The following is a 23,857-nucleotide window of genomic DNA, read 5'->3' on the forward strand; positions in this document are numbered from 1 at the left end:
CACAGGTGACGTTTCCAAGGACCTGCATATTGGCTGTGGAGACATTATAGGCAAGCATACCACATATCCTGAAATATTACAGTACACGGAATGCTCTAGCCCTTGCAACTTAAAGTGTTTCCTTCCTACAATGACCATGGCTCTCTGGCCATGGGGAGTTCACCACTGAGCCATGAGCAAGGCACTTTTTCCAGCCCATATGCTCTGGCTAACTAGCCCCAACTACATTTCACAAAAGGGTGTTCTTTGTGGTGAACTTGAATCGAATGCCTGCCTTTGATTGCAGCTTCCTAATTAAATTACAAATGGTAACTGCTTCATCGTGGTAAAATGGAGATCTTAGATTTCATCACTAAATCCTTCTGCTCACGGTTTACCTTGACTATTTTTAAAACCTAAGCACCGATGAAATGCCAGGTAGGTACTTAGTTTCTGCACAAGTAGCAAATTTCCTAATGGGCAATAACCATCACAATATGATTTCCAGTAGTATTTGATTATAATCTGCAAAAGAAACAAAACTAACACAACTCTAGCACGAGTATGCTAGGGAAAAACTAGACAGGATGACTAGACGGGGAAAATGATCTGAGATTTCTGCCAGTCCTGCATTGTAACTGTATCCTCTTCACCTTTCAGTTTGATACACCCACTTTCCCATGATGCATCTGTGTCCCATCTGATACCAGGAAGGAGGAGACACCATCATGGTCACATGGATATTAAACTCCATGAGACTTGCGGAAAGCTTCATGCACGCTGAACTCCACCTGGGCTCCACCCCTAGCTCATGAAAGAGGCTGGTAACGTGGGAGGCACCCTCTTATTTTTTTTTTTTTCCTCTGTGCTTACAGATGCATTTCCACCATCTATCCCTTTAATTTCTGCTTTTCAGCCTCTAGCTGCCTACTGACCCTCATCCATCAATGTTTATGTCCCCTCAATAGTTAAAGAAGAGAAAGAAAAGGCCAGGAAAACCTCTCAAGTTACATCTCCTTGCAGTCATTACATCATGATTCTGCTTGTCGCTTCTCTCTGCTCCATTATTATATAAAAGTTATATAAATCTTTGATAACTCATAATCTGTCTGAATGACGACTGGCATCTGTGTCAGTTAGAAGCCTTTGTTACTGGTTAAGGAAAACTATCCGCCTGCCTTAAACAGAAAAGGAATGAGTAGGAGTGAAATAGGGCAGGCCTCACTAGGGAACCTTTAGGACCACGGAGAGACAAAAGGCAAGGCAGCAGGAGGGGAGGTTACAACCACTTCTCTGAGCACTATCAGAGCCTCCACTGGGGAATGAATGAGAATCATATCTGTATTTCTCCTGAAACCTCTGCTTAAAATCTTAGTTTTGGTGTGGTACCAAGACTATTTATAATGGGAAAGGAAATTGCCTAAAAGGAAATAAGACTGCTGTGATAAAAGTGTAAGTGAAAGAATATCAGGTAGTAAAAGTCAAATATCTATTACAATTAATTTTCATTCCTTTTTAAAGATTGATTTATTTATTTGAATGGCAGAGTTACACAGAATAAAGACCAGAATAGGCGAGAGAGAGAGAGAGAGAGAGAGAGCACGCTTTTGGCCCATGGTTCACTACCCAAATGCCCATAATGATTGGGGCTTGGCCATACTGAAGCCAGGAGCCTGGAATTCCATCTCTTATGTGGTCTTCCATGTAGGTATCCGGGAGCCAGATTCGTGGACTAGCTTCTGCATTCCCAGGCATATTAGCAGGAAACTGGACTGGAAGAGGAACCTCCTGGACTTGAATCAGAACTTATATAGGTGGCATTTTAATCCACTGCGCCGCAGCATTGGCCACTTCATCCTGCTTTTAATTGACTTCTTGACACTGCTTATTCACCTGTTTCCTTTCATTTAGAATGAATCACCACCAGGATGACATCTCCAGCACCTTGGACAAGGCTTGACATAGACAATGTCCTTAATACCTGCCAGCTGAACTAGTTGTGTCCACTCTTCCTCTTGAGATACTCTTTGCCTTGGTTTCCATGATATTGTACCCCTTGATGTCCTTCTGTATAGCGTTTTAAAGCCATTGTAACAAATGGCCACAAGCGAAGCTGCTGAAAACAACAGAAACTTAGAATTCTGCCGGTCAAGTTTAAAATGGAGTTGCAGCAGGACCACCCTCCCCCTAGTGGTTGAGAGGGGATATCTACGCCTTGCTCACTCCCTCTTCTGGTGGCTTGTGGCCACATAGCTCATCTTTTTTCCTCATCTTCACATCACCTTCTCTGCATGTAGCTGATCTCTCACGGTTTCTTGTTAGGGTATTTGTAATGGTACTTAGAATTCATACAAATAATCCAGGAAAATCACTTCTGAGAGCTTCATCCTAATCCCATCTTCAAAGACGCTGCTCTTAAATAAGCCGACATGTCCATGTTTGGGGAATGAACATGTGTACCTATTTTAGGAAGTCGTTTTCAACCTGTCGCTCCCTTCCTCCTCACTGAATATTCCTCAGCTTCATTTACAGGCTCTTGTGCCTGGACTTCAAATGCTGTGACTTGGAATTGGTATTATGACATGGTGGGTAAAGCTGTGGCCTGTAATACTGCCATCCCATATAGGAACTGGTTCGTGTCCTGGCTGCTCTACTTCCCATCCACTTCCCAAGCCAATGGCCTGGGGAAAGCTGTGAAAGTTGGCCCAAATGCTTGGGCCCCTGACACTCACATGGGAGATCTGAATGGAACTCCTGGCTCATGGCTTCAGACTGTCCCAGCCCTGGCCATTGCAGCCATCTGGAGAGTGAAGTAGCAGATAGAAGATCTCTCTCTCTCTCTCTCTCTCTCTCTCTCTCTCTCTCTCTCTCCTTCTCTCTCTCTCTCTCTCTCTCTGTCTGTCTCTCCTCCTTTCTCTGTAACATTGACTCTCAAATGAACAAATATATTTTTTTTAAAGTTGGAGCTGCCCAGAATTTCGTTGAGCCCCATTGCTTTTCTCATTCTACAGTCTCACCCTGGTAAATCCTGTTTTTATTGGAGGCTCTCAGTTACCAACTACATATCAATGGTTTTCAAATTGGAATTTCCAGATCATATTTTTTTCTGAATAAACTCACAAAACCAACTATTAGAAAATTCTTCTTGGATGTCTCATGGAAATCTCAAATTCTAGTATTCAAAATTAAGCTCATTGCCTTCCCCCAAATCCATCCCACTTTTATGCCTGTGTACATCAGTGACACCAGCTACCAGCTACCAACTACCAACTGAATCTTGACTTTTCCCTCTCCTTCAAATCCCTCATTCAGTCAGTCATAAGTCTTGGGGATCCTGTTTGCAAAAGATACCTCCGCTTGGTCTGAGTCCCACACCTACCATCTTTTTAAAATATATATATATATATTTTTTTTTATTTTGAATTATACAATGCACACCTACCACCTTAATTCAGGCCAAACTTCTGCCACATCTCCCACCTCCACTTTGGCCCAGTCCAACTAACTCTCAAGCTGCATCAGAATGATATTTTCAAAGTTACAGTCTAACTCACTCTGCTCTTTTTAAAAAACCCTTCCAATCATCCTTCAGAGGAGATAAGGATGCTCTAGTTTGGGTGTTCCCCAGAAGTCTGCATGTGAAGGTTTGGTCCCCAGAGTGATGCTCTGCAGGGGTGTCGGAATGATTAGGAGTTGGGATCTGGTGGAAAACCCTCAGGTTATTGGGTGCTGCCTCCAGAACATAGTTCTCATTTGACCTGTTGAATCCTCATGAGATGGTTGATGTTGAGGCTGGTCTTTTCCAGTTTAGGATACTCGCAGCTCCCCCTTCTGACCTGTTGCATTATTTACAACCTCACAATGCTAGGGAACTCCAAGCTGTTGGTGCTGCCAGAAAGGGTATGTCCCAGGCAGCCAACAGTGTCAGAAATTGTGAGTCATCCTACCAGATTCCACCCCATCTCACCTTCTTCATCCACTCACTTGAACTCCAGGTGTCAGGAGTTGTTCCCTGGACTGTGTATGAGTTCCTAATGATAATCATCTTTGGTTTGGCAAACTATTGCACCAGGATGTGATTACTGCCCCCTAGTGGATGTCATCAGCCTGGGCTGAGGACTAGGGCAATGAACGTGTTCTGTTTTTCACCCAGAAAGCTTAAAATTGCTCCTCCAAGTGGCAAGATTCAGGATTAATGTCAATTATGCATAGAGTCCAAAATATCGAAAGTTGTGTTCTAAATTCGGGCTACTTTATACAATAAAAGGCATAGATTCCTACAGAAAACAGCCTCGGGAAACAGTGGTTGTGAGGTAGGGGTCTAGGCTACTTTTAGGCTCCCCCGACCCTAGAGATGAAGAATTATTTGCTAACAGGAAAATAATATTTTTCTCTTAAGAAATTAGCATAAATACTCTAAAATAATTGATTTTTTTTTAGGTTATAAGCTTAAACTATGTGGAAAATCTTACGCAGTCTTTTGGTCACACTGTGAGGGGCTGAGAAGGCCTGGGAGAGAACAGGAATCCCCACACAGGCCTCTATCAACGGTACAGTGGCCTATCCTGGCCTGTTTGTGTGCTCTTCTGGTGTTAGAAATGGAACAGTCTTGTGGTGGCTGTCAGGCATTTAAAAATGCTAATGAGCACATAACCACTTTCCAGGGAAACTAAACTCAACACCACATTAAAAAGATTATAAACCGTGACCAAGTGGGATTTATTGCTGGAATGCAAAAGTGGTTTAATACATGAAAATCAATTAATGTACCATGTCATATTCACAGAATGAAACACAAAGCCACATGATCATCTCAACGGACACAAAAAAAGCATTTGACAAAATTCCATACCCTTTCCTGACCAAACACAAAGGAAGCTAGAAATAGAAGTTACCTCTACATGGTAAAGACTTCCTATAAACAACCCATAGTAGACATCATCCCTTTGGTGAAAACTGTCAGAAAGCTTTCCCTGTAAGATCAAGAACAAGACAAGCCTTCACCTTCTTACCACTTCTACTCAACAGAGTGCTGGGATCCCAGTCAGAGAAGTATATCTTCTGAAAGATGTGTTTATCCATTTGAGGGTCCAGTACAATGGCTCAGTTGGTTAATTCCCAGACTTGCAAATGCCAGAATCCCATATAGGTGCCGGTTCGTGTCCCAACTGCTCCAATTCCCATCCAGCTCCCTGCTTCTGGCTGGGAAAGCAGTGGAGGATGGTCCAATACCTTGGGACCCTGCACACCAGTGTGGGAACAAGCCCCTGGCTCCTGGCTTCAGATACACTCAGCTCTGGCTGCTGCAACCATTTAGGGAGTGAGCCAGCAGATGAAAGATCTTTATCTCTGTCTATGCTTCTCTCTGCAAATCTACCTTTCCAATACAAATAAATAAATCTTTAAGAAGATGTATTTATATATTTGAAAGATAAAGTGACAGAGAGGAGACAGAAATCTTATATCTGTTGATCACTTCCCAGATGGCCATTTTTGAAGTAATCTGATGCTTCATAGGGGCAAGCAGTTAGTTGAGCTCACTTGTTAATGAAATGAGGGCTTTCGTACACACTTGAGAGCATAGCTGAGGCATGTGAATGAACTTCCATATGGTCACAAACAGTAGGACAGACACTCAAGGGCCAATAATAACAAAAGCGAATCCTAGCTATTGTTGCATCAAAGACCTTTTTAAGTGAAATGAGTATTTCTCAAAACTGGGAGAGAGAAGGGCCCATGCAGTAGCTCAGTAGGTTAAACTTGCGCTTGCAGCACTGGCATCCCATATGGGCATCAATTTGAGTCTTGCTTGCTCCACTTCTGATCCAGCTCTCTGCTAACGCCTTGGAAAGCAGCAGATCATGGCCAAAGGCCTCGGTCTCTGCACCCACAGAAGAGACCTGAAGAAGCTCTTGGATCCCAGCTTCAGATTGGTCCCAGACTGGACCAACTCTGGCTGTTGCTATTTCGGGGTGAATCAGTTGATGAATGACCTCTCTCTCTCTCTCTCTCTCTCTCTCTCTTCCACCCCCTCTCTGTAACTCTGACTTTTAAGTAAAATCAATAAATCTTTTTTCAAAAGACCTGGAAAGGTAGCAAGGTGAGCAGTTATCAACTCCATTACACAGCTACTATACATCCCCTTAAATGAAAAAACCACAAAACAAAATCAGCAACAGCAACAAAAATTAAAATTTACGATGCCATGAAGTTAAATAACATGATGCGGAATGACTAAAATATCACTGAAGAAATAAAAAAAGAAAATCAAGAAACTTCTTTAAGAAAATGTTGCCACTGTAAGACCTATGAGTCAGTGAAAAATTTAATATGAGAAAAAAAAAGTTTTGAAGAAATGAAAATAAAAACAAAAACAGCAATATACATGAGATAGTTTCCACTGATCTTTGTTGGTGAGATGTGTCTCCTGTAGGCAACAGACAGATGGGTTTTTTGTTTGTTTGTTTGTTTGTTTTTAAAGATTTATTTTTATTACAAAGTCAGATATACAGAGAGGAGGAGAGACAGAGAGGAAGATCTTCCGTCCCACGATTCACTCCCCAAGTGAGCCGCAACGGGCCGGTGCGCGCCGATCCGCGCCGGTCCGATGCCAGGAACCAGGAACCTCTTCCGGGTCTCCCACGCGGGTGCAGTGTCCCAATGCACTGGGCCGTCCTCGACTGCTTTCCCAGGCCACAAGCAGGGAGCTGGATGGGAATTGGGGCTGCCAGGATTAAAACCGGCGCCCATATGGGATCCCAGGGCTATTGAGGCGAGGACTTTAGTCACTAGGCCACCGTGCCGGGCCCCGGGACAGATGTTTTTTGATCCAGTCTACTGGATTGATTGATGAGTTTAATCCATTTACATTCAGGGTTAATATGAATGAGTGGTAATTTGGTCCTGTCATTTTAGCAATGGGTTGTTCATTGATTTAGTCTTCTGTTGTTATTTTGCTGGGTTGTTCTTCACATTTGCCTTTGGTTTTGGTAGGTGCTATTAATCTTCTCTGTTAAGTGAACATCTTTAAGTATCATTTGTAGGGCAGGTCTGGAAAAGGTGTATTCTTTGAGTTTTTCTTTACTATGGAAGAATTTTCTTTTCTTTTCAAAAACAAAGGAAAGCTTTGCTGGGTAAAATAATTTTTGCTTTTGGAATCTATATAATATCGCACCATTGTCTTCTGGCCTGTAAAGTTTCCTATGAAAGATCAGCTGTGAATTTAATTGGCATTCCTCTATAGGTCAGTTGATGTTTTTCACGTGCACATTTAAGGATCTTTTCCTTATGTTCAGCTGAAGAGAGCTTGATCATATGTCTTGGTGAAAATCACTTTTGATCAACCCTGTTGGGAGTTCTGTGCCCCTCCTGGATGTTGTCTCTCAATTCTTTCTCTAGATTAGGGAAATTTTCCCTTATTATTTCATTGAATACATTTTTAAATCCAGCTTCTCTTTCTACAGCTTCTGGAACTCTTATATTTGGCCTTTTAATAGTATCCCTTAATTCTTGAATACTTTTCTTAGTTTGACTCAGCTCCTCTTCCAGCTTTTTGATTGTTTCCCCCTGGTGACAAGAAATATCTTCCAATTCTGAGATTCTTTCTTCTGCCCACTTCATCCTATTATGGAAACTTACCACTGAATTTTTTAATTTGCTCCATTATGACCTTCTTTCCTAATAATTTGGCTTGATTTTATGTCAGTGTTGCTATTTCCTATGTGACATATTTCTTAAATTCCTGCATGTACTTCTCATTGTTGAGAAGTAGCTTAATAACAAGTTTTTAAAGTTTTTTAAACCCACATTTCCGTGATGAATTCCTCAGTTAAGTCTCAAGTTGGCAAAGGCTTTTGCTTCTTTGCAGGGGAGTCTTCAGTAATATTCATTGTGCCTTTGTCTCTTCTTTGACTCTTGGTCATTGTATTTCTGATTATCAGATTCTTCTCCGGGCAGGTTTCTAAGCTCTGTCACCCACAGGTCTACAATGCAATTTTACTTATTTGCAGATGGGACCCGGTTCTTTGTAGTCACCTGTGCCAATCCCTCCAGTGAGTTTCAGGTCTGGGCTCTTGTGTTTGACTTCCGCCATGGTCTCCATAGCCCCAACTCCTGATTCATCCACTCTCCACCTTCTGTGATCCTGTGCTGTGGCTGCACTGTTGTCTGTACAACCTCTCTCCCACTTCTGGTTCAAGCAGTTTGAGAGAGTCATCAGGTGTCCAATATAGCTAGGCTGTTGGTGGTGCTGATCTTGCTAGAACCTGTTGGCTGTTAGATCTGAGGGTCACCCAGACCTATTTTGACCTGTAGAATGCCATAGTCAGTATTATTTTCTCTGTGGGACCAGCGCAATGTACTGAGCTGGAAGTGAGTTCATTTTCAGCAAAAGTGCATGTGCTACTCACTGTTGTCCCACCAGTCTCAAAACCTTTGCCACACCACACAAAATGGCACCTGACATGCCTCTGGTGGAATTCTGGATCTGTTGGCTCTTAGGTCTGGGAGCTACCTGGTCCTATTTTGGGTGGAACCTGTAGGATGCCATATCAGTGCAATGCGCTGAGCCATAAATGAGTTTACTCTCAGCTCAGTGCATGTGTAGGCCTGTTCCACAGTCTTTGCCTGCTTAAAATGTGTCTGATGCAACTCTGGTGGGAGTCTAGGCTGTGAAATCCACCCTGTTCCTGCACTGCCTGTTTGGAATCTGTTGCTCTGTCTCTGTTCCTGTCGAATCAAACAAATCAGCAGGATTAGCAGTTCTTTGCCTGCGTTCACCTGTTGATTTTACCGTGGCTTTAACTAAAACCCATACATGTGGTAGATTGGAGCATTTGGTTTCATCTTTGGTCAGGAAAGCTGCTTGATTCTGGAAATTTCGTTCTTGCTCAACAAATCTTGCTAGATTTAGCTGGGCTTAGTTTTTCCTTTAACACTCCCAAACAAGAGTTTCGCAGAAGACAATTGATCGGAATTTACTAATCATTCTGTCTAAGGGCTGCAAACCACTCTGTTAGACAATGAAATACCCATTCGAGGAGACAGTAAAGAGATAAAAGCAAAAGACCCAAGAGCCATCACCTGAATGCTAAGCATTTAAAGTCCTTCTACCAGGCTCTGACCAGGGCTGGGGCCACTTTAAACTGAGGAAACAGGAAGTACCTAGATTCTGGACTTGTTTTGTTTCTTAGAGGGGGCAATCTTTCTAGAAGCACTTCTTCAGGAAACCCATCCTTTCCCACCTGGATGTTGAAGTTTCCTGGGAAGCAAATAACCTTTCTTGACAGTTAGGTGGTAAAAAGCTGCAGAAACTGAGCTCAAGCTATGAGGGGTTAGGAGCATACAGGAAGGAAAGCAAGGCTTGGAAACAAGGGTTTTGGGAAGAAGAAAAGGGGAAGAGTTTGGAAAACAGCAGAGGGCTTTATTCATGTGACTATACTTCAGGGCCAAGTTCTGCTCTCCTGGGAGGGACACTATTACAAAAGAAGATGGCTGCTCTAGGCAGGAGAGGTGACATCTAGTTAAGACATGAACACTGCCAAATTGAGATCCTAAAATTTACCCATTCTCAAGGTGTTCCTTGTTGTTGGAACTTCAGAGGTGGAACCTAAATTGGCTACAATGGCCTGACTTTCATGGACATCAGCTCTCGCTAGTGGAGGTGTGCAGGAAGTACAAGCCACAAGGGCATAGTGGGATCCTGGGGCTGGACACGGCAGTGGACAACCCCAATGAAGGTATGAAGAGTTGTTTTTTCTTTGCCATGTACAACCTCTCTACGTTACAAATATCAGATTAGTTCCAATCTGATATTTGGAACTATTAGCTGTAGTTACACTTTCATGATGCTTGCTTCTCAAGGAAGTTCAACTTTCTGTCACATCTAGCCAACTTCACCCTTCCCCTCCTGGACAAAGCAGATCACTCACACAGTTCTTTCTTTTTAAACCCCTCTTTGCCATTCTATCCATCCCCGTAAATCCTCAGTATGCTGCTTCTACTCTGATCTGAACAAACTCACAGCCCTGGTGCTTCTTTTGAGGCCCCTGTTGGTGAATTCTGCTAGCCATGTGGGTAGCTGTTAAATTAGCAAGTGAGTCAGTGAGCCTATTAAGCCTCAGCAACACCAATTTTATTCTGAACATTGTGATAGCTACAGGGACCACTGTACAATGCATAGATTTGGCCTAAATCCCAAAAGCACAGCAGAGGCTTATGTCTAAGGAGCAGAGCAGGGGTCAGAGGGGGAGGAATCATGAAGAGGCAGCATCCGGGGTGGGAAGATGCTGGGTTATTAGAGTTCACCTAGAGCACTGTGGGAGTAAGGAACAGAACAGACATTAAAGGGATTGGGTATCAAAGCTGGGAACTCCTGCTATCCTGCCTTAGCAGGGCTCTTGGCTAAAGGGGAATTTCACAAATGAATCTTCAGAGAGTATCTAAGAGGGTTCAGGAGTCTGAGGAAATTCGCCCCAAGCACAGAGCCTTTGTCAGAACCCAACCTAATGATCTTTCTGTTTGCCAAAAGCTTCCCAAAGCTCTTGCAATCCAGAGAACCATTGCCAAGTATCAGCAAGGCGCGCCATGAGAGGGGGGTTGGAGGAGGGCCATATGATGTTGTTGATGGATGAAGAGGACCAAGTTGACCTTTTGCCAGCACGTGGCTGGCTCATAAACCGCAGCCTGAGCACAGCAAGGCAGTGACTCAGCACTTCCCTAAAAGCGGAGGAGCCGCAGCAAGAACATGCATTCCGGGACAGGGGTGTTCCTTTCGTAATTGCCACCAGATCCAACCTCATTCCTCAAGATTGAGAAGTAAAATTAGTACTTACCTTGGACCAAGAGCCTGGATTATATGTTTATAACAGCTAAGAAATAATAGACAATACTGTTTCTTAGCTGTTCCTTACAGTAAGTCATTTCCAAGCCTGTTCTAATTTTAGAGACTTTTCTTTCATTGGGCCAATGAGATGAGTGTTACACAGGGGTGTGAGGGAATGTCTAAAAATGTCTACTGGATTTGGCAATGCTTGGAAACCTCACAGAGGAAGCCTTTGGATAATTGTAAAAGTAGAAAAGAAACCTCAACAAAGCCACTGTGGTCTAAAATTGCCGTACAGTGTGTTTCTTATAAACTTCCATTATAAAATAAACCACAGACCAAATAGAATGCGCTGAATTAACCAGTGCATGCTCAGCAATTCTTGTGGCAAGGTCAGAACACTTAGGAAAATACTAGCATCTACAAGAAATGTTCCCAGGAACTAATGGAAATCTCTGGTTTATTTTACCACTAAAACATGTTTACTGGAGAATATCTGGGAAATGACATTAGATCATGAAAAAAAAAAACCAACTTTCTGGGCATTGCTCTATTGAAGGCCAACACATGCACTGCATGCACCTGGATCAGAGAGAGAATCCCATCAAGGAAGAGCTAGACAGCAGCCGGGAAATGAGTCTTTCTGGTTGAAATGCCACCCAAAAGGGGCCTGCACCGGAAGCTGGAAAAGGAGGTGGCTGACTTCCTTAAACATTGAGAAATTTTCTAGTCACCATTACAATAGTGATGATGACAGTAACGTGTTTCATCAGCACCTTGTACTGGATTGTACGCCCTTGCACTACTTGCAGAGAGATTCATGCCTATTATTTCCTTTTAGCTCCATTCCTTTGAGGTCAGAAGTATTGTTGCTCCCATGGAGATGAGGAAATGGAAGCCTAGAGAGGCCACTAACCAGCCTAAGGTAGCCAGCTACAACAGCCAGCACTCTTCACTACAGTGTATAACATCCTTCCTGAACTACCACATAGGATGCTGTACTTCTTCATGGTTGCCGGTTCCCAGGTCGTTTGCTAACTGTCCCACAGCTATGCACTCATTGAGTGCAAGCAACAATTGCCTCCATTGTGATGGCCCCATTTCATGGATGACGAAACATAACCCACAGAGGCTGAGCAAGCTTACTCTCATCATCCAGTTAGGAAGTCCCAGGGTGGAATTAGGACCCAGTGGCCCAAGCTCAGCAGCCACAGCACTGTATCTATAGTCTCACCTGCATAACTTGTGCTTTAGGCAAACAAGCCAACCATGTAAGACATTTGAGAGGATACGTATTTTCTTCATTCACATTCAGGTCAAACTTGAAAAAACAAAGGGATGGCAGCGGTTGCCCACAAGATGACCGGATTTGTCATTGCCAGCCCCGTATGTGACTAGGAGAGAGAGCAAAAGACACAGAGAAGGATTGTGATCTTAGCCAAGGAAGTGGCAGCTGCTGAGACAGGATAGCGCAGGTTCACCAGATTCAGGCCCTCCCAACATAACAGTGTGGTCATTCCCAGCTCCAAATGAGACAAGAGTGAGGACACACCCAGACCTGGACTACAGAAGATGTACCACTGCCCTGCGAGGGACTGCACATGCCTACATGCCAGGGTAGCCCCGTGTGACAGTTGTGTGGCCTTCCTGGGGCCGCAGTAATGTGAGCGTGCAGTACTGTGAGCGTGCTGTGTGCACAAGAAGGAACTTCATCGGTGCAGAGCACAGGGCTGGGTGCAAACCCAAGTGTGGGGTGCCAAGGGGGAACCGCCAAGCCTCCCACCCTGCCCTGCTCCCCTAGCTTTCTTAAAGCATCTGTTACTGATCTGAAAGGCAGAGAGAGGAATAGAGTGCTTGCGTTTGCTGACTCCCTCCCAGATGCCTATAACAGCCAGGGCTGGAGCAGGCCAAAGTCAGGAGATGGGAAGTCTCGTGGGTGGCAGGAACCCAGTTAATTGAGCCATCACAGTGGCATCCTAGGGCGTGCATTTGCAGGAAGCTGGAGTTAGGAGACAGGGCTGGGTCCAGGCATTTCCACATGAGATGCAGGCATCCTAACTGGTATCTTACCCACTAGGCTAAATACCTTCCCCTAAACTTGTCTTTTAATACCCTTGTCCTATGACTTATGAAGTGCCCCTGTGTGTGTATGTGCCCTTGAGAATGGTCTTGAAGGAACGAACAGTAATGTAGTATAGACAAAGGTTTTTTTAAGCCAATATTTAGAGTCCTTACCATATACATGAATTAATTTCAGTTCTTTACACACCTGTCAGCCTGCTATTTGAGATGAGGTAATGAGTATTTACAGTGGTTATGATTAATGGGATGCTAACATCACAGGCAGAGACCCAACAAAGTATGCCACAGCATTGGCCTCTAACAGGTTGTCGTGTAAGTTGATAGTGTTATATGATCCTTGAATCTACAAATATTCATTTTTCCCTCGGCAGAAAAAAGGTTCCCCATCCCAAGGTAGGTAGACACTTTTCTGGAGGAATAGAAACGTGACTGCACTCTCCTCTAAGGTGGCCTCCTGAAGCTGATGGAACTTTTGCTCCCATTTCACTGGCCAAGGCAAGCCACAGGATGTGGCTTTAGAAAAGACAGCAAGCTGTAAGCTTAGCCTATGTTCAGAAAGGAAGGGGATTGGACCACATACTTAAGATGAAACCCTACCACTAAGCAAAATAAATTGTACATGACACTGTTACCCAGGTTGCAATACACCAGAAAGAGCCCTTTAGTTTTGTGGATCTCGAACTAAAGCCCCATCTGAAGAACTACTCAGGAATGGAGATGGGGATTTAAAACATGAACTGAGAGGTCATCGGCTTCAGTGCCTTAGATGCCTGTGTCAGCAAACCAAACGCCAGCTTGGTTTCAGCAGTGAGCTGAGCACATCGGTGAGCACAGCTACCTCTAGCTAGGGATGGCCCCCTGGCCTGACCCCAGTGAGGCTCCTGCTGCATTTCAACTGATAAAATATTTTCAGTCTTTCTTCTCAGCTTGTCTTATCAAAGACTACCCACACCAATTGGAGATGTTACTGTAGGACCCCCAAACAGCATCTGCTCACCACCACACACCCAGCAAGCCAATCACTGACATCAGGTGGTGGAACAAAGGACTTTTTTGTCGGTTTGGTTTGGTTTGGCAAAACACAGAGCAAGGATCTGGGCAGCTACTGCTTAACTGCCAGGGTCCCTGAACAGTTCATGGTGAGGGTTGTTACAGGTTGAAATTTCAGGCGAGAGATGCCTAATCAGCTTATGTCCAAGTTCCTGATTGGTCAGTGGTGCTCATGACCTTCTTTTGATTGGTCAGCGATGCCACGCTCTTTAAGGAATTTATGATGGCCAGGTGGGCTCCAGTTGATCATCAAGGCTCATGTCTGTTGGAGCAGCAGATGATGCCTGGAGGCTGGTAATGAGAATGTTGTAGGGGTAGCTGGATCACTCTCTCCAGTCGGTGAATTTTTTGCTTTTTTGTAAAGGACAGGTAGGGACACCTTTGGGTATGGGAGACACGGAAGAGGCTGGTTCCCATTTTCATATTCTAGCAGTTTAGTTTCAATGTCAGCTTTGGTCAGAGCCCCAGGCTGCTTAAGGTCTCAAACTACCTGATTCACCAACCGCCGCTGCTCTCATGTTTCAATGTCTGCCTTTATCTTTCAGCACCGTTAACATTTTAAGGTGCACATACAAAGTACTTCAGTAAAACTGTGAAATTTAAAGATGAGCTGGTTTTAGTGCAAAACTGCTTCAGATGCCTGTCTGGACTGCCTGTAACATGTATTTTCCATGAATTTTCTGCAGACCCTTCATGCAAGTGCAAAAGGGCCAGGTGGATAGGGTGGTTGTTTCTGAGCCCAGAAGTGAGCACACCAGAGCCCTGCTAGGCAGGTGGCAGGGTTCTCTCTTCTTTTCTTCTCTTTTCTTTTCTTTTCTGTTCTTTTCTTTTCTTTAGGAGTTGTTTGTTTAATTGAAAGGCAGTGTTAGAAAGACAAAGAGCAGAAGAAGGAAGGGAGGGAGGGAGACACAGAGAGATGCAACTACTGGAGCTGGGCTGATCAGAAGCCAAGAGCCAGGAGCTTCTCCCAAGTCTCCCACACAGATGCAGGGGCCCAAGTACTTGGGACATCCTCCACTGCTTTCCCAGATTAACCGGCAGGGAACTGGGTGGGAAATGGAGCATCTGGGACTCAAAACTAGCTCCCGGCAAGCGCAAAATCTGGCATTGGGAGGGGTTCTGATGGAGGAGCCTGGGCAACTCCTCTGGCAGGACACAGTCCCTGCAGGTAAGCGCGAGAAGCATGATTGGAAACAGCCCAGAATAGGCCATGGAAAGTTTCCCACTGGCATGCATTCGGCATGGGTCAGGAGCAGGCCAGGCTGAATCAGTTCATGTCATCCTCTGGCAAATCCGATCACCAGAACAGAGTGTGGAATGGGCCGGGTTTGGTTGCGACAAAACCAGTACACATTCTGGAACGCCAGGGCGTGGTTGCCTGTACTGGATATGAATGCAACACCCATCCAGCACACGTGAGATCCAGGAAGGGAGGGGCAGAGCTGGCGGGGGGGCTAAGGGGCTGGTCCCCTTGCTGGACAACCACTCCCACTGGAGAGTGTTGGCTGGGATAGAGACAGACACGACTAAGCAAGGCTACAACACCTGTGCGCTGCATGTGGACAAGATCAGGGCCACAGCATCAGCTGGCAGAAGCTGGCACTGGGGACTAATTCTGTCGAGTCAAATCACAGGACCACCTAAAGAGTACATAAACCGGGACAGAGAGACCTGGGAGGGAAAAAGTGGGTTCCCCCTTCTTGGGTCACTATTCCCGTGGGAGGGCATGAAAACTAGGACGGGGGCTGGGATGGCTAGACAGAGGCACTCAACAACATCTGTGAGGGCTGGATGGTTGAGTCGATTAGATAGAACTAAGCTTTAATACCCATTGACAAGTACCAGAGCCAAATGGGATGGGGGACAGACTGGTCTTCTGCTACACAAATTGGCAAACCAGGGTAGGGGGGAGGCTTGGTGGGGGTTATTGTGGGTCGCCCCGACTAGGCTGCAGCTCCCACTGGTTGATGTAAGGGCCGAACCAGACTGGACTGCAACACCCATTGGTTCCAGTGCAACTCGGGACTGAAAACAGAACCAACACAGCAATTGCAACCACCAGCTGATCAGGGTGATGGACTGTGCTGGGCCCTGTGCTTGCTAGAACATACAAGAATCTGGTCTGGGAATACCTCAAAGTATCTTTGGAGATCTCCCCACTTGAACTGCTGGACTCAGAATTCTAACCAAGAAAAGACAGAAGACAGAATAGGATAATCATTCATCTCAGCTACATGTTGGCAGCGAAATATGGGACAAATGGAGACTTCATGATGGACCATATCAATCAGTGGACCACCTCATCGAGCAAAACTGGCAGTGACTCATAACTGGAGAACTATTAACTCCACTTGAGCACATATCTCAGAGCATGCCCCACATATGGGACTTGGGGTGGGCGGGAAACCGGGTGGGGCTTCTCCCTCAATACCCCCTTTTACCTCAGATACATGATGGAAACAATATGGACATAATAGCATTGCCCACCTCCCTATCCCCCTGAACCTTTTTTTTTTTTTCCTTCTCTTTCTTGATTTTCCTTCAACTATAGTTAACTATGTAAAGATTGTCAACAACAATACAATAAAATGGATTATATATATAAAAAAAAAAAAAAAAAAAAAAAAAAACTAGCTCCCATACAGGATGCCGATGTTGCAGATGGAAGCTTTACCCACAATGCCACTTATGACTAAACTCCAAAATTAATGGAAGGCAGTAGGCCTGGAAGTCATAAAGCATGTAGCACATGTGAATTTTGGAGAGAGGGAATGCTTGTTTATTCTCCATAGCCCTGTGGTTCTTAATAATGCATCTAACAATAAAGTTAACAGGTGAAAGCTCAGGATTGGCAGGCTATGTGATTGGGTTGCAAGCTTTTCCCAGACGAGCTCATGACCTTGGCTGTGAACTTTGATATCCAGAGTCCCTGAGTCTCTGCATGCCAGGACTCTGAGGCAAAGCAACCTTTTGTTCCTAATAAAATTTAACTATTGCTTTGGGTGAACTGAAACAGTTAGGCAAGGCCAAAAGTAGGGGAAGCATGGCAAGAGGTGGTCACGAGAGGCTTTGCTCCACAAAGCTTCTCTACAAGGGGGCTGCCTGTAAGTTCTGGATTCCTCTGTAGGATGAGAAAATCATTGTGTCTGATGACAATGCTGAATCTCCACCTACCACTCCGAACTTCATGTGTAGTCTGTAACCACTAGAACATGCAAAGCTGGAATCAGGAACCAGAGGTGGACATCAAACCCAGGCTTTCCCACATGAGGTAAGGCGTGGATGTCCCAATCGATGTCGTATGACAAATGCACATGAGGATGACTCAAGCGGTTGGGCTCCTGCCACCCCTGTGACAGACCTAGATGGTCTGACCCAGTACCCAGTACCCAGTACCCAGTACCCAGACCTTTGGTCTGACCCAGTACCAACTATTGCAGAAATTGAGGGAGTGAATGAACTAGAAGGAACTCCGAAAGGGTGTATGTGCACTCGCATGCCTCTCCAAAAAATATATTTTTAAAAAGATTTATTTTTTTATTGCAAAGTCAGATATATAGAGAAGAGGAGAGACAGAGAGAAAGATCTTCCACGTGATGATTCACTCCCCAAGTGACCACAATGGCTGGAGCTGAGTCAATCTGAAGCCAGGAGTTAGGAGCTCTTCTAGGTCTCCCACACAGGTACAGGGTCCCAAGGCTCTGGGCTGTCCTTGACTGCTTTCCAGGCAACAAGCAGGGAGCCGGATAGGAAATAGGGCTGCTGGAATTAGAGCCAGTGCCCATATGGGATCCTGGCGCATTCAAGGCTAGGACTTTAGCCGCTAGGCTACCATGCTGGGCCTTCCAATAAATAATTTTTTTTCACATTTTATTATTATTATTATCATCTTAAGATAAATTCCATAGGCTCCTGGCATTTCCCTTATCCCCTCCCCAATTTGCTCCCCCCCGCACCTAGTTCTGCTATATCATTACTAAAATATAGTTCTTCATACACAGTCATATGTCCATCATTGCGGGCATGGACAATGGCAGAGAGTCCAGCATCCTATTGTCAAGATATAGTAAACAGTTTCATCGTAAGTCCATCTTTGATCGGGAAGCAGAAAGGCATACCACACTGCATCATCACATCTGGATGTTAGTCTCCATTTCACAGCTACTGTACATCCCCTCAAATGAAAACGCATAATACAAAATCAAAAATAGAGAGAAAAATAGAAATTTACAATGCCATGAAGTTAAATGGCATGTTACTAGATATGACAATCTCCATTACGCAGCTACTATACATCCCCTTAAATGAAAAACCACAAAAAAAAATCAGTATCAGGGAGAAAAAAGAAATTAACAACACTATGATGTTAAATAACATGCTACTAAATGACTAACGTGAAAATCAGGAACCTTCTTGACGAAAATGATGCTACTGTATGATCTATGAGTCATTGAATGATTTAATCAGAAGAAAGTGTTTTGAAGAGATGAAACCAACAGAAAACAACAAAACCCATGCGATATAGTTTCGCTGATTTTTGTTGGTGAAGTGGATCTCTTCTAGACAATAAATGGATGGGTTTTGCTTTTTAATCCAGTCTACTAATCTATGACATTTGATTGAGCTTAAGCCATTTACATTCAGGGATAATATGTATGGATGGTACTTTGGTCCTGTCATTTAGCAATGGGTTGTTCATTGGTTTAGTCTTCTGTTGTCATTTTACTGGGATGTTCTTCACATTTGCCTTTGGTTTTGGTAGGTGCTATTCCTCTTTTCTGTCAAGAGACAATCTTGAAGTGTCATTTGTAGGGCAGGTTTGGAAGAGGCAAATTCTTGTAACTTTTCTTTACTGTGGAAGAATTTTATTTCATTTTCAAAGACAAAGAAAGCTTTGCTGGATATGTTATCCTAGGCAGACAATTTTTTTCTTTTAGGACCTGGAATATGTCACTCCATTCTCTTCTGGCATGTAGGGTTTCCTATGAGAGATCTCCTGTGAGTTTAATTGGCATTCCTTTATATGTCAATTGATCTTTTTTTTTAACGTGCACATTTAAGGATCTTTTCCTTATGTTCAATTGAAGAGAACTTGAAGATCATGTGTCTTGGTGAAGATCACTTTTGATCAAGCCTGTTGGGAGTTCTGTGCCCCTCCTGGATCTTGTTTCCCAATTCTTTCTCCAGACTGGGGAAATTGTCCTTTATTATTTCATTAAATACATTTGCAAACTCAGCTTCTCTTTCTCACCTTCTGGGACTCCCATAACTCTTATATTTGGCCTCTTAATAGTTAGTGTCTTTCAATTCTTGAATACTTTTTTGGCCTGATCCAGCTCTGCTTCTAGTTTTTTGTTTGCTTCCCCCTGGTGACAGGAAATACCTTCCAATTCTGAGATTCTTTGTTCTGCTTGCTTCATTCCATTTTGGAGACTCTCCATTGTACTTTTCATTTGTTCTATTGTGTTCTGAATTTCTGATATATGAGCCTTGATTTGCTTTATTGCTTCCTTAAATTCTTTGAACTCTTGTATGTGCTTCTCATTTTTGATCAGAAGCTTTAAAATGAGTTTTATGAAATCTGTGTGCCCCATTTTCTCGATGTCTTCCTCAGTTAACTCTGAGATTGGCATAGGGGTTTGCTCCTTTGCAGGGGGGTTTTTGGTAATACTCATTGTGCTTTTGTCTCTTCTTTTGCTCTTGGTCATTGCACTTCTGGTTAGCAGAGTCTTCTCCTTGGGACAGGTTTCTAAGCTGTGTCACCCACAGGTCTACAATGCAATTTTACTTATTGCAGTTGGTACACGACTTTTTCCTTGCAGCCACTTGTGCCACAACCTCCAGCAAGTTCCAGGTCTGGGTTCTTTTTTTTTTTTTAAGATTTATTCATTTTTTTATTACAGTCAGATATACACAGAGGAGGAGAGACAGAGAGGAAGATCTTCCATCCGATGATTCACTCCCCAAGTGAGCTGCAACGGGCCGGTGCTACGCCGATCTGAAGCCGGGAACCCAGAACCTCTTCCGGGTCTCCCACGCGGGTGAGGGTCCCAATGCATTGGGCCGTCCTCGACTGCTTTCCCGGGCCACAAGCAGGGAGCTGGATGGGAAGTGGAGCTGCCGGGATTAGAACCGGCACCCATATGGGATCCCGGTGCGTTCAAGGCGAGGACTTTAGCCACTAGGCCACCGTGCCGGGCCCAGGTCTGGGCTCTTATGTTAGATTTCCACCGTGGTCTCCACAGCCCCAGCTCCTGGCTCACCACTCTCCACCTCCTGTGATACCGTGCTGAGGCTGCACCGTTGTCTCTGCAACCTTTCTCCCACTTCCGGTTGGAGCAGGTCCCAGGATTAGAGAGACACCAGGTGTCCTATCTAGTTAGGTTGTTGGTGGCGCTGATCTTGTCAGAACCTGTTGGACTTTAGGTCTGGGTGCCACACGGACCTATTTTGACCCGTACGATGCCACAGTCGGTTTTATTTTCCTGCGGGACAAGTGCAATCCACGGAACTCAGTGAGTTTTTGTGAGCTCAGCACATGCGCAGTTCACTGTTGTCCCCTGCAGTCCTAAAGCGTTTGCCACAGTGTACAAAATGGCGCCTGATATACCACTACCAGAGTTCTTGATCTGCTGGCCATCAGGTCTTAGGGCTACCCAGACCTGTCTTGGGTGGAACCTGTAGAATGCCACGTTGCTTCAGTTCACTGAGTCAGAAATGAGTTCACTCCCAGCTCAGCGTATGCTCAGTCCTTTCCCTTGCCTTTGCCTCCTTACACAAAATGGCACCCAATTCGGCTCTAGGAGGCTGACTGGGCTGTGAAATCCACCCTATTCTCGCACTGTCCATCTGGGATCTGCTGCTCTGTCTCTGATTCAAATCAAACGGACCAGCAGGACGGACAGTTCTTTGTCTGTGCTCACCTCCCAAGCTCCCAGTGAAAGTCCCTTTCCACCTGGTTGCTGGTGGAGTTCCAGCTGCTGGTGGAGTTCAGATCGCTGTTAGCTGAATGCTGCTGGAATATCAGTCACTGCAACACCACACCATTGTTTTTGTTACTTTCCTGTGTCCGTCAGTTTCCAGGTACACCTCTGCTGTTGTTCTGTCCTTTCCTATTTCCTGAAATACATCCTCTCTGCTTCATCCTGATTAAATGTTTTTCCGTCTGTTTAAACGTGTCCTTACCCTATTCCACCATCTTGATTCTCCTCCCTCCAACAAATAATTTTTAAAAGTAGAGTAAAAGTTTACTCTAACTCTCAAGCAAGGACTCTGTGTATAGAACCAAGTGGCTCCTCTGCTTGCTTCCAGGGCTCTGCTCTGTTACCAAAAATGCTCAGTGGGTTCTTTCCTCAGCTTAGTATAGAAATTAAAAGCCGGGAATCTGTTGCAAACAGAAACGTTTATTTGTGAAGGGACCAGGTGAGCAGGGAAGGGAGGGAAGGGGAAAGCACCTCCAGAAAGGAAGCCGGGAGGTGGGGTGCCTCTCAAAAGAGGAGGGAGAGAGACACCAAAGATTTGTGGAAGGGTCTTGGGATTTTGAGCCTTCCTTGACCCCTCCTTGTTGGGCGGGGAACCTACAGGTAAGATGTTCTCAATTGGTGGTCTCTTAATTAATTAGAAAATGGGTGGGCAATGCTGTACCGCCCACCTGAAGGTGTGGCCAAGACCCCTGCAGGCCTGGATGGTCTTATGCTCCACAGCTGGGAGAGAATGTGAAGCACCTGTCCTGCTTCTAGCCACAGCTGCCATTGTTAATGAGGCATAGACTCAGTGGGTACTGCAGAGGTTGAGAGAGAACCAGCAAGAGCTGTCGGGTTACTTCCCAAGAGAGCTGAGACCTTATTAGAAAGGCAGAATCTCATGTTGGACCCCAGACCCTGGGAAACTAGAATCTGCATTTGAACAAGGTCCCGGGTATTGCATTAAAGGTGCAGAAACCATTCCCTAGAGCTTTAATCTAACTATGAAGGAGTTTATCCTCACTGCTGCCTTTTACTGACTTGTCCTGCCTTCCCTCCCATCTTCTTTTTTATTAAAAAAAAAAAAAAGGATTTATTTATTTTTATTTGAAAGGTGGATTTAGAGAGAAGGAGAGACAAAGAGAGATATCCTCTATCTGCCTGACCACTCCCCAAATGCAATGACTGGAGCTGAGTCGATCCAAAGCCAGGAGCCTCTAGCCTCCTTCAGGTCTTCCATGAGGGTATAGGACCCCAAGGAATTGAGCCATCCTTTGCTGTTTTCTCAGGTCATAGCATGTTGGCTAGATTGAAAGTGGAACAGCCAGGACACAAACTGGCACCCACATGGGATACTGGTGCTTACAGGCAGAGGATTAGCCTATTGAGCCACCATACTGGCCTGATCTGTCTCTCTTATCTTAAAGAGTGAACTTAGCACGTAATACTCAATTACTCATTCATCTGCCTCACAGCTGGGTGTTTACATGGATGGCACCACACTCACCAAAGTGTAAGTCTGGCTCACTGTGCCGCTGTAGCGACGGCAAGTGCAATTTTCAAATACATCCGTCTCTCATGCTCACTTCCATACACAGTGTGCTTGTTTACCCCCAGGTTACAGGTCAAGAACACGGGCTCATCATCTCATCTCCTTCTTTTCTTCCTCCACCAGCTCCTGCCAAAGATGGCTGGGACCAGGTGACAGCTGACATGCCACGTGTTTCTATTGACAGGGTTCAGCAGAATGCGGTAGATTTTGTTTGGCTTTGTTTCATTTGAGTCTAGCTGGGTAGTCTAGATTATGTCCGGCTTTACTTTATTCTTCAGGAATCTCTGATCTGGATCCAGATGCTTAAGTGAAATGCTGAGTAGCTATTCCCCACTGGGCTAGTAATGCAGGTGGTCTCTTCTCTTTACTTTTAAAGAGTTACAAACCACCACACTTCACTTTAAACTGCTAACGCAGGATCTAAGCACAGGTTAGTCTGCAGATCAGATGTTATTTGTTATGGAAAATTATTATCAGGACTATGCACTTGTTCTATCTGTGTGCTTTGGGAATTTCTTTGTTAAAAAATATTGGTATATTTTTATTTGAAAGGCATATTTTACAGAGAGGAGGCATAGAGATCTTCTATCCACTGCTTCACTCCCCAGATAGTGCAACAACTGAAGGTGAGCTGGCCTGAAGCCAGGAGCCAGGAGCCACATGGGCACAGAGGCCCAATCACTTGGGCCATCCTCCGTTTCCTTCCCAGGAACGTTAGCAGGGAACTAGACCAGAAGTGGAGCAGCACATTAGCAGGGAACTGGACCAGAAGTAGAGTGCCCATATGGGATGCCAGTGCTGCAGCTGAAGGCTTAGCCCATCATGCCGTAGTGCCAGCCTTGGGAATTTCAAGGACACATAAACATATGCTCTGCTCAGACTCAAGGAGGCTGTATTTAAAAATATATATATTTTACTTCTCATTAAGTTTTACTTCTTAATCTCGACTTTGCTTTCTTCCCTCTGAAGATGAAGGCAGTGAGGATGAAATTAGGACAAACCACCCTGAGACATGAAACTTGGGCTTTTGAGAAAATGAAAGCAAAGAAGCCCACTTAATCCTCCCCTTTGCCCTTGGCCCTGAAGCAGGTCTGAAGACCCTTACATGAAACCACCTACCTGGAGGTCAGGAGCATCGTTATGTGTGAAGAGGAAGGGTCACAGAGAGCAATATGAGATGTTTATTTCCAACAAGTCTTTTTTTTTTTTTATTCCAAATGTAATTGTCCATAGCCATTCACTTACTCATCAAAACCAGCATAAAAAAAATATACTGGTTCCTGCGGATTGTTTGGGGCCTTTTTCTTTACGAAGACTGCTGTATTGTATAAAACCCAGATTTGGTGAATGTTGCATGCTTTTCTTATGTGAAGCTTTCACTACAGGGGCCTCAACTATGAGCCTGAGATG

General features: G+C 44.6%; 1 protein-coding gene and 1 long non-coding RNA gene across 2 annotated transcripts in view; one reads left to right on the top strand and one right to left on the bottom strand.

Moving 5' to 3' along the window:
- SLC46A3 (solute carrier family 46 member 3) overlaps positions 1–23,857 on the top strand; it is an 81,899-nt gene that overhangs the window by 10,614 nt on the left and 47,428 nt on the right. The gene's annotated exons all lie outside the window — the stretch shown is intronic.
- The window catches only part of LOC131481588 (uncharacterized), a 50,271-nt gene continuing 28,070 nt past the window's right edge, over positions 1,657–23,857 (bottom strand). The window contains exon 3 of the long non-coding RNA XR_009246428.1: positions 1,657–2,092. This is a non-coding gene — a long non-coding RNA (uncharacterized LOC131481588). The remainder of the gene's footprint in view (positions 2,093–23,857) is intronic.

This window comes from Ochotona princeps, chromosome 12, assembly GCF_030435755.1.
Source record: "Ochotona princeps isolate mOchPri1 chromosome 12, mOchPri1.hap1, whole genome shotgun sequence".
Lineage (NCBI taxonomy): Eukaryota > Metazoa > Chordata > Mammalia > Lagomorpha > Ochotonidae > Ochotona > Ochotona princeps.